The sequence below is a fragment of the Saccostrea cucullata genome, unplaced genomic scaffold, assembly GCF_032062105.1.
Source record: "Saccostrea cucullata isolate Sc308-1 unplaced genomic scaffold, CSIRO_AGI_Scuc_v1 ctg281, whole genome shotgun sequence".
Classification (NCBI taxonomy): Eukaryota; Metazoa; Mollusca; class Bivalvia; order Ostreida; family Ostreidae; genus Saccostrea; species Saccostrea cuccullata.
In genome coordinates, this window is record NW_026926059.1 from 913,848 (window position 1) to 925,694 (window position 11,847).

Sequence of the window (11,847 nt, forward strand, 5' to 3'; positions counted from 1 at the left end):
TCAACTCTTTATATCCCTTTGACCTAATGATAATAAGCACATGTAGCGTACTACATCCATTTATTTAGGTGTTTTATTAACGATGACGATAATGTTCATCTAACAACTAAGCTAAATCACAAACAGGAATACCTTAGTGTTTCCATCGTCAGCTTCCATGTAGTAATGTTCCAATATCACTTGAAAATTGAGTTTTCAATTCTTATTTGATCTGTATATGAAAGTCGAGCGACCTTTATCTGGGTCTTTTGTGGAGTTCCGTTTAAAGGGGATACTAACTACCCCTAGGCATCTAATCCCTCTCGTTTGTGTTTCCAGGGCTCCATAATCTTGTTCTGTTCACGATTCTATTCTTTGTTAGATTGATTTCTGTTCTTTATCTTAGATTTTATACACACTTTTGCTTCTATTAATTTTTCTCCAGCGTTGCCTAGGAAGGTTCTTGCTAAATATAGAAAATTGTAAGCCCTGAGTTTCTTTTTGGTATTAATATTAAAATTTTAATTTGAAAAAGAAAAAAGCTAGGTTCCAGCGAGGCTCGAACTCGCGACCTTCTGCGTGTTAAGCAGACGTGATAACCACTACACCATGGAACCACTTTTTTTCAGTGATCTGCATTATATTTATAAACAGCTTGAGGTTGTGTTAATCGATTTATATAAAAAAAACTAGCTTTTCATTATGTTCTTGTATTAGTATGCCTCTGTGCCTTGTTCTCACAGTCAAATTGACTGGTGTTTGTTGTGATTTTAAAAATTCAGATCATGACAAGCGTCACATATTAGCATCTTTTTTAATCAACTAAATTTTTGATAATTGATTATGATATAATTTTCTGAAAATGAAAAAGAAATCAAGACTTGGATCTCTCATGTATTCCTCAAATATTCTCTCTAATGGAAATAATAGTGCAATTTTCTACATTCATTTCAGGTCTTATACTTACCTTGCTATAATTGTCGTTTGGTTTATTGATTTCGTGTATATTTACCAGTTTACATCATATCCACAAATGGCCTTGACTTCTGACCATAAACAGATAAAAATGTTTATTTTTTTGAACAGGAGAGCATAACCCGAATCTTAGGGTGTGATTTATAATCATAACAGACTTTCAGGTTTTTTTTCTTCAACTTTCCTTACTTACATAGCAATATACCCTTATCATCTGCATATGGTGCTTTTATCTTCTAGTTAATAAGATTCGCAAGAGCATGATCTAAGTAAGATTAATTTTAAAACAAAGCAAGGTATTGACCAACAAGTTATTGAAACAAAGAAATCAACAGTCTCGTTTGAAGTCTTCAGTTTGCAAGTTCCATATCGATACCATGACAGTATCAGTATATACAATCTTCTCGCGACCTTCTGCGTGTTAAGCAGACGTGATAACCACTACACCATGGAACGTTTCAATTAATGTTGTGTAATATAGATTAATAAGCTGAGACATATATCAAAGAGTATTATACAGAATAAATTTTCTAGAAAAAATAATGATTTTGAAGATATAACATTTTATGCTTAATTCGTGTTGTTGTGTTGGAATATTTCATTTCAATTTTTTAGCGAAAGCACAAAAAAGAAGGAAATGAAATTGAATTATTTACATTGAGTATGTTTTAAGAAAGCATAAAAATGTACATATAAGATGAAAAACACCGGACATAAGAACACAAACCCACATAAATAATGATTGATGATTTTACGATTCTTTAAAAATTCCTAGGCACACTTAGATTTCTTTAATGCAATATCAAAAAAAAATAATAGTAATCATACTAAAAGTCCTATAAAACGATACAATTTTGGAGAAGATCAAACGCACACCTATAAAAACATAGAGTGGGATCAGATGCCATATAGGATTAAGTATCCACTGTCAAACTTCATATCCGCAGTATGCTGTTTGTCACGATCGTACAGACGCAAAATCTGTAGACAATTCATCGATAAGTGAACATGTGTTAAAGATGGTTTTACAATGTGTATGAAAAACATCAGTCAGCATTCCTCTTACTGGTAGTTTGCATTTGCTTTCATGGTCATTGTATCGATCATAGAAGTAACTTTGAACAAGACTATGAATTAATATTCTTGAGTTGAAAACTTAATAAGTATCATTAGATAAATCAATATAAAAAATAAATGTATGTGTTTTCTTTCGGATCCCGAAGGCAGTCGTTTGAAATATTTTGTTTTATTGAAAAGGAATTTTCAACATTGTGATTTATCCTGAGCTAAAATATTTTTAATAAAACAAAGTCTAAATGGATATATGGTTTCATGGTGTAGTGGTTATCACGTCTGCTTTACACGCAGAAGGTCGCGAGTTCGAGCCTCGCTGGAACCTTTCATTTTTAGCTCTACTGGTCAGAGACCAGAAGAGCTTATGCGATAGTAATGCGTCGGTCGTCCGTCCGTCTGTCTGTCTGTCTGTAAACAATTTTTCAAAATGCTACTCCTCCTACAGTTTTGGTCCGATTTCAATATAACTTGGCACACAAGTAGACTACACTAAGGTACATAATTCTGTGAATCGGTTTTTGATTTCGATGAATGGTGTTGCCATGGTTACTAAAAATAGAAATTTCTGTGAAATTCTTTCAAAATGCTACTCCTCCTACAGTTTTTCTGATTTCAATATAACTTGGCACACAAGTAGACTACACTAAGATACATAATTCTGTGCATCGGTTTTTGATTTCGATGAACGGTGTTGCCGTGGTTACTAAAAATAGAAATTTCTGTGAAATTCTTTCAAAATGCTACTCCTCCTACAGTTTTGTGAAATTCTTTCAAAATGCTACTCCTCCTACAGTTTTGGTCTGATTTCAATTTAACTTAACACACAAGTAGACTACACTAAGAAATATAATTCTGTGAATCGGTTTTTGATTTCGTTGAACGGTGTTGCCGTGGTTACTAAAAATAGAAATTTCTGTGAAATTCTTTCAAAATGCTACTCCTCCTACAGTTTTGGTCCGATTTCAATATAACTTGGCACACAAGTAGACTATACTAAGATACATAATTCTGTGCATAGGTTTTTATTTTGATGAGTGGCAAGGATCTTATTTTTTTATTTATTGCTATTTTAAAGTCTCAAGTCCCAACTGCTGCTTTTCTCTTCCATTGTTTTAAGTATAAAACAGTAGAGCTACAGTCTCGACAGAGACTTCTGGTTTACATCCTGTTGTAAATGATGGAAGAATCATGGTAACATTATATAGATGCATGCAGCGTCTTTATACTATTTATTAAATTTTAACATTAATTGTGACACACGCACAAACAAAAAGTCATTTTAAAGGTCAATATGATGGGTTAAAGAAGAGGATGTTCAGAACTTTGGTACATGGACTCTTTAGTGGGAAAGATTTAGACGAAGTGTTCATGGTACAGATGAGGAATAGTATGGTGAAACATGAAATGGATTTTTGTGTACTATCGTTGTGTCAAATGCTGACCGACTTTCTTCTTACTTATTATTGGTCCATTATTTACTTGTCGATTTCTATGGATTTTCCCTTTATCCGATCACGACAAGGAGCAGACGACTGATGAAACCTGTCGGTAGGAAACACCCACTCCTCCGTGGGTCCTGATTCCTCCTCTGTTGTTTTTTGAGACACGTGTTTGCTCTACTTTGTATTGTATAACGGTTGTGATCTATGAAATATATCATATTTTTAGTTTCCTTTAAGTCATTGAAGAAGAATTACTTATATTCCTATATGTATATTAATAGTTCAATAAGAGGCGTTAATTAATCATCTTGAATTCAGTCTAGCGATGGTTTAAAAATCAGTAAAAATAAAGTACAGATTTCGTTTAATTTTATTTTGTAAGAATATCTAGTGATGGTTTACAAATCAGTAAAAATAAAGTACAGATTTTGTTTAACTTTATTTGTAAGAATATGAAAAAAGTACTTATTCCCTAGTAATATATATCCCGATAAGTGATAACTAGATTTCTAATTACACTGTGTGATATTCACAAGAAAGTAGATTGCATTACAAAGTTTAAAAATAAAATAAAGTTTTTGGAAATAGAATATTGGTTACAGGATAGAGACAACATAAATAAAGGTTTGGTATTTATTAGTACTCCAACGGCGAAAGAACAATAAAATTGTTCTTACTATCCTTTGTCAAACACTATAATTTAATAGTAGAAAATCATTTCTACTTCTGTAACACATAAAAAGAGTTAAAGCGAGGCTCTGCAAATAAGTAGATACTGTTATAGTACAGACAGTATAGAAAAAATAAAACAGTTTTAAAAATAAATTGTTTTCAGCCAAATAAAAATCTATGCTTTAGATTCAAAACAGTTACGGCGCACTTTTAATTATTGTTTGATATAATAATGGTCCTTCAGATCGTAAACAATATTTGGTTGACAAAATTTATTGAAATATCATTGTGAAATAATGTTAATAATTTTTTTTAAAAAAAAATTAATTAATACATGTACGTCGTATGTCAGTCGTGCTATATTTTTGTACAGTCCAATTGTCATTTTATTTCCCTATCGTGATCAGAACCACACAAAATAATTGAAAAAAAAGGTTCCAGCGAGGCTCGAACTCGCGACCTTCTGCGTGTTAAGCAGACGTGATAACCACTACACCATGGAACCGATGACTTCACATATTGTATTAAAGATTAATAAGCTGAGACATACATGTGAGAGTATTTCCTGAGGGAAAATGATTTTTGATTTTTTTGACAAAAATGAAGAAAATTCTAACTGAATTAAATTGATTATATTTTTAAAAAGCTTAGAGATGTTTATGTAAGAAGGAAAACACCGGATAACAGAACAAAAACCCACATAAATATTAATCATTATATGATTGTAGGATTCCTTGAAATGTGATTCATTAATGAAATATAAAAAAAACAGTAATTAAGCTCAAAAGTCCTATATAAAAACGATACAATTTGGGAGAAGAGAGCAAACACAAACCTATAAAAACATAGAGTGGGATCAAATGCCATGTAGGAGTAAGCATTCCCTGTCAAACTTCAGATCAGCAGTATGCTCCTTATCATGATCTGATTGTACAGAAGCAAAAACCCGTAGACAATTCAGTGTGTTAATGATGGTTTAACAAAGTGTACATGTATGAAAAACGTCAGGCAGAAGTCGACCTACTGATAGACTGTATTTGTTTACATGGTATTGTATCGATCATATAGTTAACTTAAAAACAAGACTGTTAATATTTTTGAATTAAAAACTATAAAAAGTTTTATTTAATAACCCAGATAGTTAATACATGTTTTTGCTTTCCTTTTTAGATAAATTTTCAAAACTGTGAGATAAGAAATCATTGACTTTTGTCCCAGATATGAAGTTACCTAAATCAATTAATAAAACATTGAAAAAGTCTGAATGGTAAATCATTTATAAAATTGTGATAATTATCTTTTTTGCACCAGATAAACTTATTCAGGTGTTTCATGACAAGGAAGAAAAGGCTACTGAAGGCAGCCGTTTAAGGTGTTTTTGAAAAGGAATTTTTAACAATGAAATTTATTCTGAGCTAAAATACCTTCTATTCAAATAAGGACTACAATGATACATAAGGTTTCATGATGAACTAGTTAACATGCAAGGAATTTATCAACATTGTAATTTATTCTGAGCTAAAATATCTTATAAAATTAACAATATTACATTATATGGTTCCATGGTGTAGTGGTTATCACGTCTGCTTTACACGCAGAAGGTCGCGAGTTCGAGCCTCGCTGGAACCTTTCAACATTTTTTTTTATGTCGAGTAGTAAAGAAAGGAACTTTCATGGTACCACGTAACCATGTAAATTGCACATAGCATCTTAATATGAATTATTAATATTTTAACATTAATCTTGACTCATGCACATACAAAATTCATTCAAAAGGTCAATATGATGGCGTTACAAACAAGTACATGTATATTTAGAATTTTGGATGTATGGACTCCTGAATTAAAATGAATTGGACGAAGTGTATGTGTTACATATGAGGATTATATGGGGAAATATGAACATCATCTTATTCATTGTACTGAATTTTAAGAAACAAACAGAAAATGAATAAAATTAAAATTTAATATAAAATTGATTTCATTTAAGGAAGTTAAAAATTCAATCCATGTTGTTAAAGTTTATAAATTAAAAAAAAAATAAATAAATAAACATGTGAAAAAAAATAAAAAAAAGAATATTTCGTGGCATCTACATCAACTGACGTGTCATACATGAGAGTGCTTTTCAAATCACAATCTTACTGCGTATGATATGTATGATATGAATTGAAATAAATGGATTATACCGCTTACATGGTTAAACACAACTGGGATAATTTAAAATTTGAATTAAATGATTTCAATATCATTAAAATTCTAACAGTTAAGCACCTATTTTTACAATTCCAAAACAAAAAATAATAATACAAGAGTAGGAAAAAAACATTTTCCCGAAATCAAAATTAAATATCCACTTCTCGGTGTTTTTTAGAACCATTAATTATAATTAAGAATAAATGAGAAGGTTTTTACCATTTGCCTCCTCAATAAAAATGGAACTTGTTTGTAAATTTGCAAATACAGTAAATTGTTGGTTCTAAGTTTGATTTGCATGATTCAAAATCGTCAGAAAAGGCTTACCACTAAATTAAAGTGTTTTCTTGCCTAGTTCACAATTCTTATTGTTTATAGGATTTAAGAGATCGGACTACTTTTTTAAAAATAAACTTTGAAAAGAGCGTTGCATAAATTAATTGTAATAAGCATAAACAATAAATTTCCTTTTCAACTATAAAAAATGTTTCAACTAAGGAGTTAGCAAACAAAAATTAATCTCGATTCTGATACTTACACTAGGATAACATAAGGAGTCCAGTCTTTATTAGGAATGGGATTTATGTTATATTTTATGCATATTTACTTTACTTAGGAATGGGTACCTCTCACCTATGTACATGTAACCTGTATTGGTGATCCCCCTTAATGATTTGTTTTACATTTTACTTTATGTCATTGAAAAAAATATCATATCTGTGTTTGGTTGTTTTTCACTGCACTATCAGGCTGATATTTCTCTTGAATATTAAACACACCCTGATTTGTCTATAATTTTAATATTTAGTTTGGTTTGAGGTTTTGATTTTTTTCTTTCTGTTATCAAAGTAAACTTCTATTCTTTGACTTTGGATAAAAGTTTGCATATTTGCTACAAATGTTAGATCTTCCATCAGTTTTTGGCAAACATTTTCAAAACTTTATCATATAGAAAACTATTGTTTACTATTATTGTAAATAACTAGAGTAAACAACTTAAAACAGGTTTACTGTGGAACTTTCCTTAGAACTTTTTGAGAGATTTTCAAAATTTGATTTTTGTAGGGTATAGTGATAGACATTTACCTGTTAAAATCTTTACTGTACTTATTATATATTAATGAAATGTCATTGAACAAAAACATAGTTTTATAAATCATGTAACTATGTTTTTGTTCAATGACATTTCATTGTTTTAGGAAGCTTCGGCAATGTTGCGAACCTGACAATTTTAAAATTCTTACATCTGTATATATGGAAATTAACTGTATTTACATAATGCACTCACGTATTGTATATGATTGTCCACATGTGCACAATTAAAGTGTGAGAATTTATTGAATTCTAAGAAAATGCATATGAAAAATATTATACATCCATCTAACATTCAAATGCAGTCTCAAATGATGTTGCTTGTCACATCAACATAAATCGTTAGACCTAAATATTTTTCTAGGAAGTACGTCATAAAAAATATTCTTAATATGTTTTCTAAGAGACGAACAAAATCTATCCATTCGCTTCTGGATGTTGACCCGTTTGATTTGTGTTCTAATTCACGCGGCCGCCTGCTCTGCAAATGATAAACTTGAACGTTGCGATTAATAAAGATACGGAAAGACGTACACATGTTCATAACTAGAGCTTCAGAGCCTAAACTAGTACGATGCTGTATAATAAGAATTTTACGTGTTATTTGGAAAATGGATGAATCATTTTAAGATTTTGACAATAAATAGCTTCCGAGAACTAGTCGATATTGAGTGACGTAGGTCTTTGTTATGAGTCAATATCATGTCTTGGAGATACCCCAAAATAATTCACTGAAGTGTAATTAATCTCTGTGATATTAAGCAGATCTCTTGTATAAAACACGATTTTATAGCGCAATTCAATTGCAAAATAATAAAAGTTGAAAGTGGAGACGACGGAGAGAAAAAGAAAAGTAATGATGACTATCTATTGGTCTTCTAATTCTGGGAACCTAATCGGCCAGTGATTGGTAATCAAAACATGAACAATGACGTCACTATCGATTACCAGTGCACAATTAGTCCGCGCCCGCCAAAGCCTTGACGTCTGCGGGCTTATTCAACCTTTATCTGGATACTCTTTATGCATTTGTATTCAATTAATTTGGTAAAAACTGTGACTTACTGGTCAATACTTTTTCCTGTTTCAAAGTAAGTAGTCGAATTTGAAGCCCTAAGTCAAAGCACTTTGCCAGTGATTAGCAACAGCTTTGGGGTTCTAATTGACAGGGTAAAAGGCAACTTTGACTTCATGTTATCTACGTCATATATATCGACAGATTAATCCATGGAAAGATTTTTTCTTGCACGGGAGCTTTCTGGAAATCCGCTATCTATTTATTACATAGTAATATTCTTCAAAGAAATTGGATTTCGATATTTTAGTCCGATTAAATGCTGATGATGACTTTGCAAAAATACGAGACTAAAGGATAAGAACAAGAAGAAATTGCACGTCACAACTGCAGGAAAAGGGGTTTATTTAATATCAATTAAATTACTATCTCAAAGAAAAGCTCCAACCTTTTAAAATGTTCTTAACAAAATAAGACTTAATTGATGCTAATAAAGCTTTCTTTCCAATATTCTAACAGATAAACTTCATCACTCGAACTATGATTTCTCTGTATTTGCTTGCATATTTCCTGACAATCAGCTCTATTGCATGGAATTCTGCTCCTCTTTTTTGCTTCAACCCTATTTTATTTGGAAAATCCAATCTTTTTTTATAATTACCTTAACATTTAAGGTGCCATGAAGGAGTGAGTGTCACCTGCCGTCCAATCACACCCGCCGTGTGCTCCTTGTCATGATCGTAAAAATAACGGAAAAATCCGTCGACAATTCAGTGTTTAAATAATGACATAACAATTATGAAAAACGCCAGTCAACATTTGACTCAAAGATAAATTGTATTTGCTGACAAGGTCATTGTATCGACGATAGAACTTACAAAATGATGACTTTAAATGAAACTGCTGATATTCCTGTTTCATCAACTTGTTTGTCAATAAGTTTGTTTATTTGAAAAGCTGTATTCTTTTTCAAGAGAAAATATTTTAGAACTAGTGAATGTTTGGTGGCATCTTTTAAATGTCTACTTCTCAAGAACCACTGAACAAAATATCATACCCACAGGGGTGGGGTAACAGGGCAATGGGAGATCAAAGAAATATAGGGACAATTTTCAAAAATCTCCTTCTCAAGAAAAGCAAAGTCATGTTTTGTCATATTAGTCATGATCGATATGAAAACATACTCAGATTGCGATATTCAATTTTGTTTAAATCGAAACACCTCGAAGTAGACTGGGATCACAAGGGGGGATAAATGTTTTACATGTATTAGGAAAATGTTTGCGAAAATCTTCTTCACAAGAACATTGAAGCTATGTTTGGTCAAAATGTATGGAATATTTTTAGGTAAACTAGTGTAGATTTTAGTTTGTTCAAATCATGATTTCCTGAGGTAGAACTGAGCCACAATGCACTATCAAAATTAAATACAGTATATGTATATACAGAAAAAATCTTCTCAAGAACGGGAAACATACATTTAGTCATTCTGATATGAAATTATCTTGACGTTCTGAAGGTTCAAGCTTGCTTAAAATATAATCTTTATGGGTAGATCTATAAAAATCTTATAAAAAAATAATGACGGTTGGGGTAGGGTTGGATAACAATAGGAATAAAATAATACGTACATAGGTATTAGAAAACAAACATGCTAAAAAAAAAACAACACAGGGGCATATTGACTCAGATGAACGTTGTGGCCCATGGGCCTCTTGTTCATATATCCACTCACCAGTAATTTTGTTCTCAACGTAAGGACAAAAATTTTTAATCGCATAAGTAAAATTGTCGTAGATGTTCTGTGACTGTAAACCTTGTAACAGTATTACCACGCGGAATTCACTACCTCTACAAATTCAATATCCAGCTTTCAGCCATGCTTTCTCATCTTTCTTCCGCAACATGGAAAAAGCAATATTTTCCTCTCTTTTCAGTCTGGAATCCTTACAGTCCAAAGACACCAATATTTTTTTAAAAAAAAACTAATTTTTATTTAGCTCTCTCTCTCTCTCTCTCTCCCTCTCTCTCTCTCTCTCTCTCTCTCTCTCTCTCTCTGTGTGTGTGTGTGTGTGTTAGGAAATCGACGTTCATGTGATTTATACGTAGGAAAAGATAACCCCTGCATGGCTATTGTTTTACTCCTAGAAAGATACATGTAGGGTACATGAACCTGAATAGTTAACATTGAAGCAACCTTCAGATTATTTTATTAATTACTTTACGCATATATTTACATTTGCTAACTGGTGCTTTTCGATACAATTGTATTTGTCAATGATATATAACAGCTGCATTTTTATCTCTCTCAAATAAATGTTTAGAAATTGAGACGCATATAGATTAATTAAAATATATAATAAGTTAATTATGAAAAAGGTGAAAATAACGAACAGTGATCGATATCAAAAAGTACATAAACAATATAAATATTCAAAGGGGACATTAAACACAGACCCCTTTCCAGAAGTGGGTTAGTTGCCAAGGACGAATGAGCATCTATTGTTTTAACCCACTCCCTTGAGCCCTCTTCCCAGAAATGATAAATATTTCTCAGACATTCCTTCACTATCGATGGCAGTTGTATGTCAATGACAACAACCTATTGCTGTTTGTTTCCCAGAACTCTTCAAAAGAAACCCTGCTGTAATGACGTAAATGGAGTTAAATAATCAAATGACACACATATTTTAAACTAATAATTATCATTTTCTTTTATTCGGATTAAAAAATTGAAGTAAGATTACTGGAAATTACGCATTGATTAGTACAGAACAATACATTTAATCATTATAAAGTGTAGTCCAACGTATGTGGATATATGCATATACGTCATTTCAAGGTTTTTTTTGTTTCATTAATCCCCGCTTTATGCACAATTTAAGAAAAGCATTTAGAGCACGGACACCTTGACATTGCAATCTGGATATTAGATTTATAATATATTTTAACGCTTTCGTCAAACCAAATTCTTATATTATGAAATATTTGGAGATAACGATCGGTATTCAAGCTCAAAATTCCACTTAACGATACAAATTTTTTGGGTCAGAGCAAACAGTGGACCTCTAAAACATCAAAGGTGGGATCAGGTGTCATGGAGGAGTGAGCATCCTCTGCCGACCGGTCACACCCGACATGTGCTCCTTGTCATGATTGAGAAATGACGGAACGGATTTATCAAAGTTTTCATTTCATCATCATCTTGAATTCATTTATACTTTATTTCCATTTAACAGTGATTATTGGATATTATCCTACAATATTCAAAAAGAATAACATACAAAATACATATTAACCACATACATACATACAAATTCGTACACATCTGAAAGTGAAATACATGTGTACATTCATAGAAAATGAAATACATGTATTTACAAAGGCTGTGACTATGCACAAA

General features: G+C 31.6%; 4 non-coding genes across 4 annotated transcripts; 2 read left to right on the forward strand and 2 right to left on the reverse strand.

The window, feature by feature from the left end:
- Positions 1–523: 523 nt before the first annotated feature.
- Positions 524–596, reverse strand: Trnav-aac (transfer RNA valine (anticodon AAC)). Its single transcript has one exon. It is a non-coding gene; the product is annotated as a tRNA-Val (tRNA).
- Positions 597–2,280: 1,684 nt separating this feature from the next.
- On the forward strand, positions 2,281–2,353 carry Trnav-uac (transfer RNA valine (anticodon UAC)). The gene has a single exon. It is a non-coding gene; the product is annotated as a tRNA-Val (tRNA).
- Positions 2,354–4,574: 2,221 nt separating this feature from the next.
- On the reverse strand, positions 4,575–4,647 carry Trnav-aac (transfer RNA valine (anticodon AAC)). The gene has a single exon. It is a non-coding gene; the product is annotated as a tRNA-Val (tRNA).
- A 1,051-nt stretch (positions 4,648–5,698) lies between these two features.
- Trnav-uac (transfer RNA valine (anticodon UAC)) lies at positions 5,699–5,771 on the forward strand. The gene has a single exon. It is a non-coding gene; the product is annotated as a tRNA-Val (tRNA).
- Positions 5,772–11,847: the final 6,076 nt, after the last annotated feature.